Source organism: Dasypus novemcinctus, chromosome 5, assembly GCF_030445035.2.
Source record: "Dasypus novemcinctus isolate mDasNov1 chromosome 5, mDasNov1.1.hap2, whole genome shotgun sequence".
NCBI lineage: Eukaryota > Metazoa > Chordata > Mammalia > Cingulata > Dasypodidae > Dasypus > Dasypus novemcinctus.
The window spans coordinates 80,513,014-80,530,183 of NC_080677.1; the positions used below are offsets into that span (position 1 = coordinate 80,513,014).

General features: G+C 44.4%; 1 protein-coding gene across 4 annotated transcripts in view; it reads right to left on the reverse strand.

The window, feature by feature from the left end:
- Positions 1–17,170, reverse strand: part of ATXN7L1 (ataxin 7 like 1) — a 247,129-nt gene that overhangs the window by 195,280 nt on the left and 34,679 nt on the right. The gene's annotated exons all lie outside the window — the stretch shown is intronic.

Below are 17,170 nucleotides of genomic sequence, written 5' to 3' on the forward strand. Positions count from 1 at the left end.
GATGGAGATAAACAACACCAAGAATAAAGGAACCGGGAAGTTACTTAATGACTAGAAGAAAACTTCAACAATAACAAAAAAACCCGTTATGAATGTCCTCAGAGGGCTGAACCAAAACCAGGATGCAATAGTTTGAGAGCAAGCAGGAAACAATCAAGAGCTCTTGGAAACTAAAAATATGATAGGTAAAACAAAAATTTCAATATAAGGTTTATAAGATAAAGTAAAATAACTCAAAAAAAGTTAAAAAAAAAAGGCAAACAGAAAATAGACATGGATGGAGTCTTCAAACCCACAAAGACTAATATCTGACAAAAAGGAATTCCAGAAAGAGAGAACAAAGTAAAATGGGGAGGAGGAAATGATCAAAGAAATAATATGAGAACACTTTCAGAATTGAAGAAGATGCATTTCCAAATTAAAAGGGCCCACCTATGAAGTGCCTAGTCCAAAAAAAAAAAAAAAAGACTTTCTCCATGGCATATCAATAAGAAATTTCAGATCAATGGGGAGAGAAAAGACTCTAAAAGATTTCAGGGAGTAAAACAGGTCACACATAAAGGACTGGCATCAAATCTTAGGAGTGAAACTAAGGCTAGAAGACAACAGAAAAGTGCCTTTAAAATTCGGAGGGAAAATAATTTCCAACTTTGAATTCTATAGCCATCCAAATTACTCAGCAAGCGTGGTGAGAGTAGATTAAAGACACTGCTGTATTCAAGGACTCAAAAATTTACCTTCTATGTAGGAGGGACTTAGAAGATGTGTTCTAGCAAAATAGGGAGTAAATCAGCTAAGAGGAAGACGGGCCAGCAGGGAATGGACTTCCTGGGCAGTGGAGAAGAGGGGTACTGGGGGGGGGGAGCAGCACAGTAGGTCGGGTATCTAACTGGGCTCCAGTAATTAAAGGGAGACCTGATACACCTGCTTTGTCTGACCAGAAAACTGACTGGAAAAGAAAAGTACTGATTGGATATGCCCAATCTAAAGGGGAAATTAAGGATAAGTGTTAGAAAAGAATACAAGTGAAAACTATGAAGCAACACGTAATTTTAGGACAAATAAAAACCTTAGAATATGAAAGGAAGTATAAACATCAATGTCTAAAATTGATTAATGAAGAAATAATGAATAAGCATATTTCAAAGAAATTGCAGAAATAAGCAGGTAAATACTCCTGGTTCTGCAGTGAACAACACAGGCATGTCTCACTATCCAAACCCTCACTTTACATCTTTGGGAATCAAAGAGATTCGGATACTTTTTTCCACCCCCCAAACCTGTTCCTCACTATATGAACTCTGACTACTCATATCTGACACCTAGAAGCCAAATAAATTTGGATCACATGGCACCCCTCACCTTCTGATCCTGTTATCTGACTCAGGCACTGAATAGATTTGGATACTTGATATTTACATAAGCTTATTAATATAACCACAGATCCTTAGCTGAGAACTGTGACACATGTAGGGAAGGGATAGGGGAAGGAAAGTGTGCTGGAGGTGTGTTGCCTCTAGGGGACAGGACTAGGAGTGGGCAGGGGACTATTGTTTAAGCTGTTTAAGTTTTTAGTACAGGTTGGTTTTTTAAACTGTGCATGCTTTACTTTGGGGGAAAAAAAAGGCACATTAAAAATTACTTAAGAACACTCGCCTGGAGACTGGGTTCTGGCTCCAGATCTGTCCCCAGTCAACTGTGTATTGTTGAGCAAGACACTTTGCATCTCCAGGCTTCCGCCACTTCCCCTATAAAATGAGGAGTCGGCTATGTTCTAATTTTCCCAGCTGCTATCACAAATACCACACAAGGGGATGGCTTACCCACAAGAATCTACTGTCTTGTGGTACGGGGAGAAAGGCTTGCCTCCTCCCAGGGTCGGCAGTGCTCAGGGCCAGCTGCGGCCATCACTGGTGCTCCTTGGCCTGTGCCTCTGCCTCTGTCACTGGACATGTCCTCTCCTTTCTCCACTGAGCTCCTGCTGACTTCTGGCTCCCGGCCTCTCCCTGTGGCTTTCCTGGCCCTGGCTTCCAGTCTCTTCTTACGAGGACTCTTGTAATCTGGATTAAGGTCCCCCCTGCTTCAGTTGGCCACACCTTAACTAAAAGTAACACCGCCATGAAGCCCTATTTATACTTGGTTCACAGCCACAGGCGCGCGGATGAAGACCACCTGTTTGTTGGGTATATAATTCAGCCTACCACAGGGTCCGTCCCAACTCCACGGTTCCCTGTCTGAATAGTTCTAATGAGCAAATTTGGACTCTCTTCCATTTTGGTGGTTCCATCTTGAATTTCTGAACGGTTTCTATTATTACTTAGCACTTGTGTGAAGATAATAGTGTTTTATTACTTTAAAAAATATAAACCCCAAATAGAGGCATTTTAATTTGCAGTAAGAAAGGCTTTGTGGCTTGCCAGAAAAACAGGAATATAAACTGCTGTTATTTATTGTAGAGGAGTGTGAAATGGAAGAAAATACAGCAATAATAATCAAATGGACAAGGAAGGTCAGATCAAAATAAAGTCTAAATTACATGTTGGAGGGTGGGGGAATAAGACCACCCAAGGGATTTATATGGGGGAGCAGAACAGCCTGAGCAGTAAATGATTTGGGCAAAACCATGAAAATGGAGATTAAAAAAAAGATTGAGGGAAACGGACTTGGCCTAGTGGTTAGGGCGTCCGTCTACCACATGGGAGGTCTGCAGTTCAAACCCCGGGCCTCCTTGACCTGTGTGGAGCTGGCCCATGCGCAGTGCTGATGCGCGCAAGGAGTGCTGTGCCACGCAGGGGTGTCCCCCACGTAGGGGAGCTCCACGCGCAAGGAGTGCACCCCATAAGGACAGCTGCCCAGCCACGAAAGAACGTGCAGCCTGCCTAAGAATGGCGCCGCCCACACGGAGAGCTGACACAACAAGATGAGGCAACAAAAAGAAACACAGATTCCCGTGTCGCTGACAACAACAGAAGCAGACAAAGAAGAAAGACGTGGCAAATAGACACAGAGAACAGACAACCAGGGCGGGCGGGCAAGAAATAAATAAATAAATAAATCTTAAAAAAAAAAAAAGATTGAGAAAGGAAGGAGTTATAACAAGAGATTTACAAATATTTTGCCTTTGGGGATGTACAACTAAGATGAGTTCCCAAAGTAAGAACTAATAGAGTTTGGTATGGAGGCCAAAGGTTTTAAACAAAATGGGAGACAACCAGCATCTCAGAAGCACAGTATCTCAGAGAGAGGTAGCCGTGGACCTCACTCGAACCATGTCTGCCGTTTGTAGAGTGGAAGGAGAGACAGAAAGGAAAGGATGGATACTCTGTCTTTATTAGCAAAAGTAAGCCCTCCTGATTGAAAATACCAATAAAATTCTGACAGTATTTATGTCTATATTTGTATCTATCTATTTTTGTTTAAACCAACTTCTCTTGTTGGATTCTGAATCTATCTCCAAAATAAACAGCATACTCTCTTCATGACCAGGCAGTACAGTTCATTGTTATATCATTTATTAAACACTTAAGCCATTCATTAAAAAAAATACACAATTTTATTGAGGTTACAAAAGCCATTTTTAAGGATACTGTACTTTTTCATGTCTTTAGGGTAAAATAGCTAATGTATACTGGTACTTTAAAGTCTAAGCACTGTTCTAAGAAGTTCATGCAAAATACCTTATTTAACCTTTCCAACAACCCTATAAAGTTAGTACTATAGACTGACAATCACTTATCCAAAACTCTTGGGTTTGTGGATTCCCCAAAGCAGAATTTACTGGATTTGAGTCAGGTAAATGGAGCACATTATATAATACCTGGAAGAGTACGGACTGCATCCACTAATCCAAAATACTAACATTTCTGCAGTGAAACAGGAATAATCATACTAATGTGGATGAATAAAGACTATAAATAGCCATGTGTCAATTCAGGTCAGATTTTGATGCTAAATGAGTGTGCCTCAAACTTAGGGAAAAAACTTTGTTTTCAGAGTATTTGGATTTTAGAAGTATTATCAGCCCTATTTAAAGTAAAGAAACTGAGATACAAAGAAATCTGGTAACTTGCTCAAGCTCACACAGCTAGGAAGTGACCCAGGCAGTCTGATCCCCAAACCCAGGCTCTTAACTGCTCTGCCATGCTGCTTCCTGGTATGTGGCTGATTGTTCAGGATTGGGGGTAGGGCCAGCGAAGGGCATAAATGACATTTTCACCGTATAAGTCGCCAAGGAACATGGCATCCCGATCTGCAGGGTCCTGCTGACCAGGTGACATCAATGCTTCCCATGCATGAAGAATGGGGGAGGATGACTTGGAGGACCAAGGGTTGGAGTTACACGTAGAGTGGACCATGAACCAGAAAGACCCTGCACACACAGAGCATATTGGAGAGGGCTGTCCTTGTTCTGAAGTACATGGGAAGGTTGGGCATGAGGAGAATGAGGAAAAATCCTAGATGCAACAGGGAAATACAGGCAGCAAGAATGATGAATATGAAAGTGAGAACTGAGAAGACAATGAAGAGAAGTAATAACAGCTACCATCTATCAAGTACACAGTATATACCAATGACTGTGCTAAGCAGTTTATATACAACATTACAATTTAACCATATGACAACCTGCTGAGGGAGGAACCAACATTATTGCCATTTTACAGAGGAGGAGGCTAAGGCCAAGGTCACACAGTTCAGAGTTTATTAAAGTAAGAAAGAGCTGGTAAGAGGAAAGCCACAGGGTTTAGAAGTTGGAAAAATCACCAAGGGAGATGAGAGTTCGTGAGCATCACAGATTTCTAAAGGAGAAATACATGGGTTATGCAATGACAAGGGTATTCACGGCTTATGCAATGACAGCTATTTGCTATGAAGATACTTTTCAAATTATGTCTTTCTGGCATAATGCCTTTGAAAGAGTAAATGAAAAGGGAATTTAAATACTAGATAAGCAGTCTTATTTGTTTTTTCACAAAGGAAGATGAGCAAATATGTAGCTTCTGTGCTCTAACCTGAAGAAGGCAATCAATATCTTTGACAGGTTCAATCCTCAAATAGCTAAGTGAAAATACAGGTACACACACAGCTATGGCTCCTATGGGCCGAAGTAGAGGAGGGAAGAGAAATAATCATGCAATTTTATGATAATTCAATTAATTTAATTTTTTTAAAAAAAAGATTTATTTATTTATTTAATTTCCCCCCCTCCCCTGGTTGTCTGTTCTTGGTGTCTATTTGTTGCATCTTGTTTCTTTGTCTGCTTTTGTTTCTTTGTCCGCTTCTGTTGTTGTCAGAGGCACGGGAAGTGTGGGCGGCGCCATTCCTGGGCAGGCTGCACTTTCTTTTCACGCTGGGCGGCTTTTCCTCACGGGCGCACTCCTTGCGCGTGGGGCTCCCCCACGCGGGGGACACCCTTGCATGGCACGGCACTCCTTGCGCGCATCAGCACTGCGCATGGCCAGCTCCACACGGGTCAAGGAGGCCCGGGGTTTGAACCGCGGACCTCCCATATGGTAGACGGACGCCCTAACCACTGGGCCAAAGTCCGTTTCCCCAATTAATTTAATTAACAGCTACAAGACACCCACAAATATACACTCACCTGTGCCCAGACTGTAGAGTGAGAAATCCGCAGCTTCCCCATCATCAACGTTAACCAAAATAGTCATTTTGTGTATATATTATCAAAATACATTTACTAGGCTAAGGTTATTTCAGCTAGAGGGGAAAACATTAAAACTTCCTCCAGAACCAGCCAAAGACAGCATGTTGTTTACATTCCAAGCAAAATCACAACCACTTACCAACTGGATGTACAAGGACCTTACAAGGACCTTCTCTGGAAAGAAGAGATTAAGAAGAAAAACTCTGGTTATTACAACTGCTCCCTAGGGTTGGAACAGTCAGGTTTTCTAAAACATTCCCTATGTGTTATTTGTGGTGAAGCCCGAGGCTCCATATTTAGGGCAAGAGTTATAAATGGGAGGCAATAGAGAGTCTTTGTCACAAAGAACACAAGAGCCAGAGACTCGCCCAAAGCCAGAATGTTCCACATGCCCAAGAACCCACTTAACAGAAGAGGAAAAGGCAGCCCTGGGAGGAGCCACCTGCCCCAGGTCCCACCAAGTGCAGGAGGCGGAGCCAGAGACGACACCATGGTCTGTCCCCTCAGCCAGGACTCTCTGGCAAGGCTGGAGAAGGGGTGGGAGAATGGCTAGGGGTCAGCAGTGCCACTTATCCCACCCCTCAACCTGAGCAAAGTTTCCACGTTTACCTGTTTTATTAATTGGGCTTTGGCTTAAGATTTTCTTTGGAAACAGGTCTTTTCTCAAAACAACAACTTTAACAACAAAGATGGCAACTTTGAAAATGACTGCCCCATACCTTTGGCATGCCTTGATTTGGGACTAGAAGAATCTTTTTTTTGCTTCCTAAGTTTATTTATTTGTTTAAATTTTTAAAAAAAAATTTAAAGACGTAGATCACAAAAGATGTTACATTAAAAAATATAAGAGATGGCGGCGGACTTGGCCCAGTGGTTAGGGCGTCCATCTACCACATGGGAGGTCTGCAGTTCAAACCCCGGGCCTCCTTGAACCGTATGGAGCTGGCCCATGTGCAGTGCTGATGCGCGCAAGGAGTGCCGTGCCATTCAGGGGTGTCCCCCGCGTAGGGGAGCCCCACACGCAAGGAGTGCACCCTGTAAGGAGAGCCGCCCAGTGCAAAAGAAAGTGCAGCCTGCCCAGGAATGGTGCCGCACACTCGGAGAGCTGACACAACAAGATGACGCGGCAAAAAGAAACACAGATTCCCGTGCCGCTGACACCAACAGAAGCGGAGAAAGACGACGCAGCAAACAGACACAGAGAACAGACAACTGGGGTGGGGGGGTGGGGAGAGGAAGGGGAGAGAAATAAATAAATAAGTAAATCTTTAAAAAAATAAAAAAATAAAAAATATAAGAGGTTCTCAATATACCGTACCCCCCACCCCCCCACCACTCTTCCCATATCAACAACCTCTTTCATTAGTGTGGCACATTCATTGCTTTCAGTGAATACATTTGTAGTACTGCTACACAGCATGGATTATAGCTTACACTGTAGTTTACACTCTCCCCCAGTCCATTCAGTGAGTTATGGCAGGATATATAATGTCCTGGATCTGTCCCTGCAATATCATTCAGGACAACTCCAAGTCCCAAAAATGCCCCCACATCACACCTCTTCTTCCCTTTCCCTGCCCTCAGCAACTCCTGTGGTCACTGTCTCCACATCAATGATACAATTTCTACCATTGCTAGAGTCACAAAAATTCTATAGTAGAATACCAGCAAGTCCACTCTAATCCATATTTTATTCCTTAGAAGAGTCTTTAATTGTCTTTCTCCCATCCCCCCCCCCACTGGGGTGTGGGGGTTTGAGGAACGGGGGGGGGGGGTGGTGACTGTGGAAGAGGATAGGATGTCACTGCGTGGGAAATGTTACACATACCTAAAGCGTGATCTGGCAACGGAAGATAACATCTGAGTCATAAAGCAGGCCCACATCAAAACAGCAAATCAAAAGCAAACGATGTGGGGAAACAAATTCCCGTATTCGTACAGAGCCTGTGTTGGGAGGATTCCCATCCCAGGGCTCTGGACCCATAAATCAACAAATCCATCCCTTCTCTAAGAGACAGTGAGAACCAACATTCCTGCTTCCACATGGGGAAGGGAGATTAGGACAGCATGTGCCTGGTCCGGTCGTGTCCAGCAGCCTGGAGATAAGAGGGGGGCTGCATGCCCTGTGACCTCAGAGGCAAACAGTGGTTCATCTCTTCAAAGCAGGAAACATTTTAAAGGGCAAAGTTCACAGAGACATCTACAAGTCCAGAGCTTCTCAATCGCCGTCCTAGGAGCCCTGTGGTGCCTCAGGAGTATCTCAGGACCACCCCAGTTATCTGGACCCCTCTTCAGCCAGAACAGTTCCTTTCTTGTCTATTGTATACAGACAGGGCTCTATGTAAAGTTTCATTCAGAAGTGAGGTGCTCTCGTCCACCTTTTAATAGAGGAAGCGAGAGAGACCCAGAGAGGGCAAGTGAATTGTTACTGTCTCAGTTGACGGGATGCCGCCCTCCAGCCTGCACACCCAATGCCTGGTCCCTTACCCTGCTGTGTGCAGGGTTGTGCTTCACAGCAATGATTAAACGTGGATGTCACGTGGTCCTATCATTGTAGTGAGAAAGGCTGGAAGCATATAAGGTCCATTCGGGAGGTGTCCCAAATTGCTCTAGGAAAATCACGGTGTGTGTGTGGGGGGGCTGTTGCAGTTTAAAATGGTGAGGAAACAATCTGTTGCCATAATGACACTTCCAAAATTTCAATTTCCAACTCTATTGCCTGAGTGGGGACAGGTGGGCAAAATCATGAGGAGCACCTGCTGTCACCCACTATGAAAAGCTTATGGCCCAGGAAGTACTGAAAATGCCCTGGGAGACTTCTGGTTAACCGTGGCAGCTAGATCACCACGTTTATCTCTGTTCCCTCTTGAAGCCCTGCTAAAAATGACAGTAAACTTAATTTAAAAAGGCCTAAACTACAAGAACATGAAAAAGATAGGAGATGATAGCAGACTCAAGATGCCAACAAAATTTTAGATGCTTGCGGGAGAGCAGCTGGAGAAATGGTAAATGACTTAGCAGACCTCAGCTAGTGGGTGCGATGGGGAGGCAGACACACCGGCTGATTTCAGCCCCAGAGCCCCAGAAAGGCCCCAGAGTGAAGGCATAGACCACCCTTGAAAACAGGGTATGGGGTGAGCAGAAAGCAGGAGGCTTGCGGGAAAGTCTGTATGAGACCACCCACTGGCTTGCCCCAGCAAAAGACAGGAGAAACGAGAGTTGTTTAAGAAATGACATGTATTAATAGTTCACTAGGTGACTCAGCTGTGACTAATACGTCCATGGTCATAATAATATAAGCCCTCGTACCAATTTAATGCAAAATTCTGATATTAGGATAGATGAAGAAGGTATGGACGGGGCTATCAAAGAAATAAGCCTTCGCCTTTCATGGTAGGAAGTTATTAGATAATATCAAACTTTTAAAAAATCTAGTAATGGCAGAAAAAGTTGGTTATTTAAAATTGTAAAAATAAATAGAAATAATAGCAAAAAGAATTTTAAAAGGTAACTGGGGCAGTGGATGTGGCTTGCGTGGTTGAGCACCTGCTTCCCACATGGGAGATCCCGGGTTTGGTCCCCAGTGCCTTCTAAAAATGAAAACAAACGACCGGCAAACAAATGAAAAAAAAACCAACTCAGAGCAGCCAAGGTGGTTCAGTGGCTGAGTGCCGGATTTCCTCATACAAAGTCCTGGTTCAGTCCCCAGCCCTGTTACTTAAAAAAAAAAGTGTATCTGGGGAGTAGAAATTGAGGATAGGGAGGGGATGGGTGATTTTTCAACAAGCCTTAGAGGTTGGTTTGATTTTTTTAAAACTATGTAATGTGTATGATTTTGACAAAAATAAACATTTTTAAAGGTAGGGTAAAGACCTGCCATGCAAAGGAAGAAATTTTACTGACAACACTAAATTGGATTTTTTTCTACAAGGTCCTTCTAACTGGACCCCGCCTCTAGGGCCAACGTCCTGGTGCATTTGGCATGCCCTTGCCAGGGTCACCTTCCTACACGCTCACGTCACCTCTGTTCAAGCCCACCGGCCTGTCCACAGCCTTCTCCCCTCGTTTTCCAGCCAGGTGCTCTGCCCATCTCAGGCAGGTAGACTCTGCCCCTTTTCCTGCAGTGGGAATCTCCTGCTGGGCTGGCCCTCCTGGCACTCCACATTCAGATTTCACCTGAGCCTGGCTCTAAGGAGGGCTTCTCCCCTGCCCTGGACCAACCCAGCCCACGTGGGTGCCAGGCCTCTAGCACTCAACAAGCAAGGTCTGCCTTCCCCTTTCCCAGTTTCTTCTTATCTTATCTGGGTCTCAGCTCAAAGGGCTTCTCTGGTCCTTCCTCTCCTAAGTAGCCCTTTTCACATTTCTTTCAAAGTAGTTCTGCTACCTGAAATTATCTTACTCATCTACTTTTGTCTGTCTCCCTCCCCTCTCCTCCTCCACCTCATTTACTTTTATTTGTCTTTTATCTGTCTTGCTACAGTTATATTCTGCGCCTGGAACCTAGGAGGTACAGAGATTGAATTTTGTAAACAAGTGTTCTTAATCTTAATCTGTTTTCCCGTGGGTGGGTGTGGACCCACTATAGATAGGACCTCTTGAAGATGTTATTTTCCTTAAGGTGAAGCTCAGTTGAATGGGCCTTAATGTGATTACTGGAGTCCTTTATAAGCAGAAGCAATTCAGACACAGAGAAAGAAAGCCGGAAGTGAACAGAAGGGGGAAGAGAAGTGAGAAGACTCAGCCATGTGATGGGAAAGCCAAGGAACCCAACTGCTGGCTGTCCAGACAGCTACCAACCAGGGGAGGAAGCCGGCCTCCTGGCCTCTGAAACTGTGAGCCAAAAAATTCCTGTTGTTCAGCCAACCCGTTGCGTGGTATCTGTAACAGCAGCTAAGAAACTAAGACAACACTCAATATATACCTGGTGAGGAATGGATGAATTTTATATAATACCTCTTCCCCGCCAGCCCTCTTTGGATATAACAGTAATACGTGCTCTTTCTCAGCCCACTGTGAGCAGAAGTTCATTCTCATTGCTTCACTGCCCTGTTAAAGTTACCGATGGCCTCCAATTTGTCAAATCCACTAGTTAGTTCTTCTGGAAACCCCTGGAGGCCATGCCCTTCCACTTGTTTTCCTCCCTTGCTGCTTTCCAGGACTCAGGCCTCCAACCTGACCTTGCTTTCACTGTCCATATCACTTCCTGCTTAGTCTCATCCAAACTTGTAGCTTTAAATACTGTCCCACAATACCTCTTCGGCAATGCTGATATCCACCCAAGCTTTTAAGTAACTTTGGTGCCCAAACTCATTTCCTAACAGCACCTGACCTGCATTGATGTGAGGCTCTCTGTAGTCCTCATTTATCTTATTGTGAGCAGTCCTATGTTTTGTTGTAGAAATATTTATGTGTTTGCTTACAGGTGCTGCCTCAGACCTCAGGGGGACTGTTACTTGATTACCTTTATAAATTCTGGATAATTCTGAATTCCAGAATGCATCTGGCCCACACCATCTATATAGCAGCAGCTACCGCTGAAGTGGCTCCAGCCCCTTCCTCTCCCTGCCCGCTCAACTTCTTCAATTAAGGGTTTTAAAGTTGAAATTTGCAATTTGCACTCAACATGCCCGAAACAGAACTCCTGACTTTTTTCCTCCTCTGAACCTGCTCCTAACACAGGTTCACCCATCTCGGTAACACCACCATCATTCATCCCAGCTGCTCGGACCAAACACTAAGAATCATCCCCGATACCTCTCTTCCCCACATCCCACGTTTAAACCCTCAGGACACAGTGTCAGTTCTACCTTCACAGTGTGTCCTGGATTGGAAATTGCTACCACCTTCAACCAATACTTCCTTCCCGATCCCCTCATTCTACTGTTATCTCATGATTGACTCTCCACAAAGCAAACAGAGCTTTTACAAACAAAAATCAGATAAAGTCACTTTCCAGACTAAAACCCCTGATGGGTCTCTCAACACCAGACTAAAACCCTTACTCCTTACATGACCTACAAGGCCCCATAAAACTTGGCTCTTGTCTTCCACTCTAACCTCACCACCTATCACATGTTACCTTACTCTGTTTCTTCCAGCCATGGCAGCTGCTCTCATCCCTGCCTCAGGACCTTTGCACTTGCTGGTCCATCTCCCCAGACTCTCCTGACCCACACCTGGCTCCCCCCCTCACATCATTCAGTTCTCTGGTCACAGATCATCTCCTTAGAAAGGTCTCCCCTGACTATCCACAGGCCATCACTATCTCCTTGCTGCATTTTCTTTCATTTTTCCTGACTCTTTTCCCCCACTAGATTATAAACTCCATAAAGGCAGGAAGTTTGCAGTCTTGCCAACCACTAGATCCCAAGAATTTAGGGCAAACCCTGATCCAAACTACAGGATCAGTAAATATCTGCTGAGTGAAAGAACAAATAAATACATGCACTGTACAGCACACAGAAAATAAATAAAAATTAATGAAGAAAATAAAATCATCCCTGGTTGCCCCACTGTACAGATATAAACATATATACAAATAAGTATGTGGGCTTAATAATAATAATAATAGAAATATTAAACGTAATTGGTAATACTGTATATCTTGATAGGGATTTGGTTCCACACGAGTATGCATCTGTCAAAACACAGTGAATGTACACTTAAGGTTTGTACATTTCACTGTAAGTAAATTTCGTGGAAACAAATATTGAACACTGGTTAATGATAACCATGTTAAAAATATTTAAGAGGGCGTATACTGATGTCTGCAGCTTACTTTGAAATGTGTCAAAAATAAGATGGATTGTTGGATGGGCAGATATATGATAAAGCAAATATAATAAACTATTAACAGTAGAATCTAGTGGTAGTTATACAAGGATTTTCACTGTAAAATTCAAATTTGCTGTAAGTTTGAAAATTTTCATAAAAAATTGTTGGGAAAAAAATAATTTGGGATCATACTGATTACCATTTGTTTTCCTACCTGGTTCACTGCATATTTTGTTGTATTTCCCTATATCATTACTGTCTTTGAAAGCATGGTTTGAAATGGCCGTATAATAAGCTGCTGGATGGATATACTACCACTTATTTAACCAGTCTTCTATCTTTGGACATGTAGGCTATTTTCAATTTTTAACTTTTATAAACAGACTAATGAAAATCCTTGTATATATCTCTCTGTGTACAAGTGTGTTTATTTACTCAGTTTACACTCCCAGAAATATAATCACCAAGGTCAAATTTCATAACATTTTAGAATCCTGTTATATACAAACACTGCCCAATAGCCTTCTTGAGAAGTGGCTACTGAGTGGGTCAATGGCCCATTCCGGCACCAATCTGACAAGTCTGGAAATTTCTTAAAGGAGAACACAAGTTTTCTCTGCCTTCCCCCTGGGCTTAATGTACTGCCAGGCACACAGTAGTTTCTTAGAAAAATATGTTCAATTACCATAAAAGAATATAAGAAAATATGGAGTTCATATATATCCGCCATTCTGGATTTTCTGCATGTTTTCTCTATAAACTTAATACCTTTTTTTCCAAAAACAAAAACAAAAAAAACCCCAAGAACATAAGACCAGCACTAATCCTGCCATATTATAAATGGTGAGAGGTGCTTTTCTGCATGGGAAATCTGAGGCTGCCTCTTCATTTTCTAACATTCAAAGAGGGAAAAATTGTGGCAGACATACATCACAAGTGTGCATGCCTTACAGGCTGTGGATGCCTTGTTCACTTTGAGAAAGAAACAGAAGAGACTGAAGGGATTTCAACACTTGGGAAGGGTGACCCCTTAGTGAGGGTGGAGACAGAAAGGGGTCGTGGCAAGCAGTCTCTAAGGAGGCCCACTGTGGCCCCCGCCTCCTGGTTGTCATGATCCCCTCCAGCTGAGCATGAACTTGGCCTAGTGACTTGCTTCTAATGAACAGAATATGGCAAAGGTGATGTGATGTCACTTGAGAGATTAGGTTAGAAGGACCCTGGTTTCCATCCAGCTTGCCCTCTCTTGGAGCCCTTGCTCTTGGAGGCAGGCTGCTGTGTTGGGAGCAGCCCTGAGGAGAGGTCACATGGCAAGGAACTGAGGGAAGCCTCTGGCCAATACCCCTCGAGGACCTGGGACCTGCCAGCAAGCCAAGAGTGAGCTTGGAGGGAGACCCTTCAGCCCTGTCAGGGTCCCGGCCAATATGCTTAGAGCCTCCTGAGAGACCCAGAGGCACCCAGTAAAGCTGTGCCCAGGAAACTGGGAGATAATGCCTTTTAGTTGCTGTAAGTTGCTACATTTTGGAGTAATCTATTATGCAGTAAGTGATGACCAATACAGGGACAGACCCTTTATAAACTCTTTAAGTGAGGTGGGAAACTGAAGGAAATCACAGGATACCAGATGTCCAAGGCCTTGGCAATGGTGGAGAAGGGATAGGAAGGAAGGGATGGAGATGAGAGAGAATGAGAACTTTCATCCTTTTCAGTTCCTACCTGCTGTTGAGGCCAACTCCTCATAAACCATAATCCAGCCCTTGCTCGGGGCTTTTGTGAGGAGAGGGGAGGGACACTCAGAGAAGGTGAGGAGGACAGGAGTGGGAATGAGGCTCCCACTCAAACCACAAAAGAGGGGCCAAAGATGAAGTCCAGTGTCCCTTCTCCCACCACCTACCTCCCCTCATCACAGCCCCTGTGCCACAGGACGCTCTGCTGGGGTATGCAGGGGCTTCTGACATTATGAGGACAGTGGCGGGGGTGGATACTTGGCCAGGTGCCTTGTGTGCAGGGCTGCACCTGAGAGGCTGGAACAGGCTCCTTTGAATGAAGCCTTTCCAGAGAGAAGAACAAGGGCCGTTCCTGACCCATCACCTGCACCATCATGAGCATCGTTTAACTTCATCACCGTGGACTGAAGCTTCTGTGTGCCAGCCCAGGCACGGCACTTCACAGAAACTCGAGACAAAGGGATGTTCTCCCTCAAGTGAGGTCTGAGGGTCAGAAGGCTCAGGCCAACTGCCTAGAATCACAAAGGCCATGATTTTAACCACAATGTCATTCTGCCTCCCATGTGGACTCAACAGAAGGCGAACTATGACAGTTGGAAATACCCATGGGAGGAAAAGGGTTAAGGGAATCACTTCGAAGAGGGTACCAGGAAACGTCTGCCCCCCAAATAGGAAGAATGAGAAGAAGTGAATGGAGAAAGGCTGTAAAAACCAGCAGCACAGCCCTGACAGCAAGTGGAGTGAAGGGATGGCTTCATGCAGCTGAGCCCCTGAACCTACAAAGGTAGGTGCATCCTTGTTTCTTGAGAACAGTGAGAAAGCACTGGAAATGCACCTACATCGTGAATACCAAGAGGGAAAGAAACCTGGCCCTTCAAAACTTTGTGATTAAGAAGACCCAGGCATCCAACAGTGACCTGGGAAGACAGCAAGTTGATGAGGACAAACTGTTCATTTTCAGGTGCCAGAGACCATGTTAAAACAAACACTCTGCAACTTTTCAGAGGCATCTGTAGGACTGTGACTGACTGTATCTATGGAGGAATTCGGAGAAGGCACGTGTGTGTGCCCAGCTGAGGGGCCCCCCAGAAAAGCGACTAATGCTACAGTGGGCTTCTCCCGCCCTGGGCCCTCCTTTGCATCAATCCTACTTCTCACTCCCTGTGTTCCCCTTCCCAGGGCCCTCCACCCTGGGATAGTCACAGCCACACACACTCTGCGCCTACATTCACCAGGCCCAAAACTGGATTTTTCAAACCTAGCCACCAGGTCCCACTGCTCTCCACCCAGGTCAGGTCCAGCTGGGTCATCCCTAAGGCTGGAAAAAGGGCAGAAGCCTTAAAATATGAGGACCGTGGCATGGTCAGTCCTGGTAGGCACTGGAATCCAGGCTCTGAGGTGGGTGGCAACTGCCCCACAGTTCACTGAGAGAGGGCCGCCATCAACGCTGCCAAGGATTCCTGAAACGATCATGTAAACTCTTGATTAAATGTCACCACCAGTGGAATTAATAAGTATACAAAGCTGAATACTCATGAAACAAAAGTAATGATATTATATGTTATGATTTTGATAAGAATACATATGCATATATATATACACACACACAAATGAACTAGTTAATTAAGAATAAAGGCTTAATAAATACATGAATTAAGAAAGAATATGATGAATTAGGAAACTCTGAGAGTGAGATTTAAAGTTGAGGCCCTAGGGAAGTGAAAGTGGTTCAAATAATACAGTGTTTGTCTACCATATGGAGGGTCCAGGGTTCGATCCCCAGGGCCTCCTGACCTGTGTGGTGAGCTGGCCCATGCACAGTGCTGCCGTGTGCAAGGAGTGCCATGCCACGCAGGGGTGCCCCTGCATAGGGGAGACCCATGCGCAAGGTGTGCGCCTCTCAAGGAGAGCTGCCCTACATGAAAAAAGCGCAGCCTGCACAGGAGTGGCACCACACACAGAGAGCGCTGACACAGCAAGATGACGCAACAACAACAAAAAAAGAGATGCAGATTCCCAGTGCCGCCTGATAATACAAGCGGATGCAGAAGAACACACAGTGAATGGACACAGAGCAGACAATGGGGGGAAGGGGAGAGAAATAAAATAAATCTTTAAAAAAATAAAGTCAAGGTCCTAGGTAGAATGACTAGTTCATGAAAAGTTTTTGTTTGGCCTAAATTCCAGGCGTGAAGGGAACAGAATAGCTAAGTGACCAACTGAGAAAGGGTGTGTGTATCTAGTGATGATAAGTCAACCTATAATCCAGGGGCTCAGCCAACCTACCAAGTGACAACACCATGAACAAGTGGAGTAGAGAGGCTTTGGTCAGGAGGTGATAGGCTGCATCAGGAACTAAACTCTTCCTGATGCCCACCAGGCCACCAGGAACCCAAGACCGACTAAGGGTAGTCGCTGGGACTTGCCATGTAAATTGTGGTTCACCCAGACAGTGGAATGTTCTTCTCACCTTTGAAGAGAATGAGGTACCACTGTATGAACACCAGTGGAGAGATGACCAAGAAGGACGCCAAGACAAGCACGACACTGAACCAAGCCCGTTGTAGCATCCTGAGGTCTGTGCAGGCAGAAGATGGGGGTCTAAGGTCTCCAGTACCTCTGGACTGTGGATTTTGCTTTTTTGTTTTAGTTCCATTTTTAGTTTCATTTTTAACAATCTTATAATTAAATCTTATAATTAAAAGGGAAATGTTCCCAGAGGTAAAGGGTCAAAGCTGGTGGGGATGGCTCTTTCCAACCATGGTTTGGATTAGCACGTCAGCATTTCAGTTAAAATTCACTGGAGAATCAGTCCTCACCTCACAAATGGGTTTATTCCAGAAGTTCATCTGTTAGTTATTGCTTGGAGCTTGGAATATATTTCCCCATAGAAACAAAGTTTCAAATGAAGGCAGTTTCTATTCTGGCCTGCAAGAGCCTCTCTGACCCTTAATGAAACTAAAATAGATCCGATTTTCATAAAGGGTAGAAAAACCCTATGGACAGACAT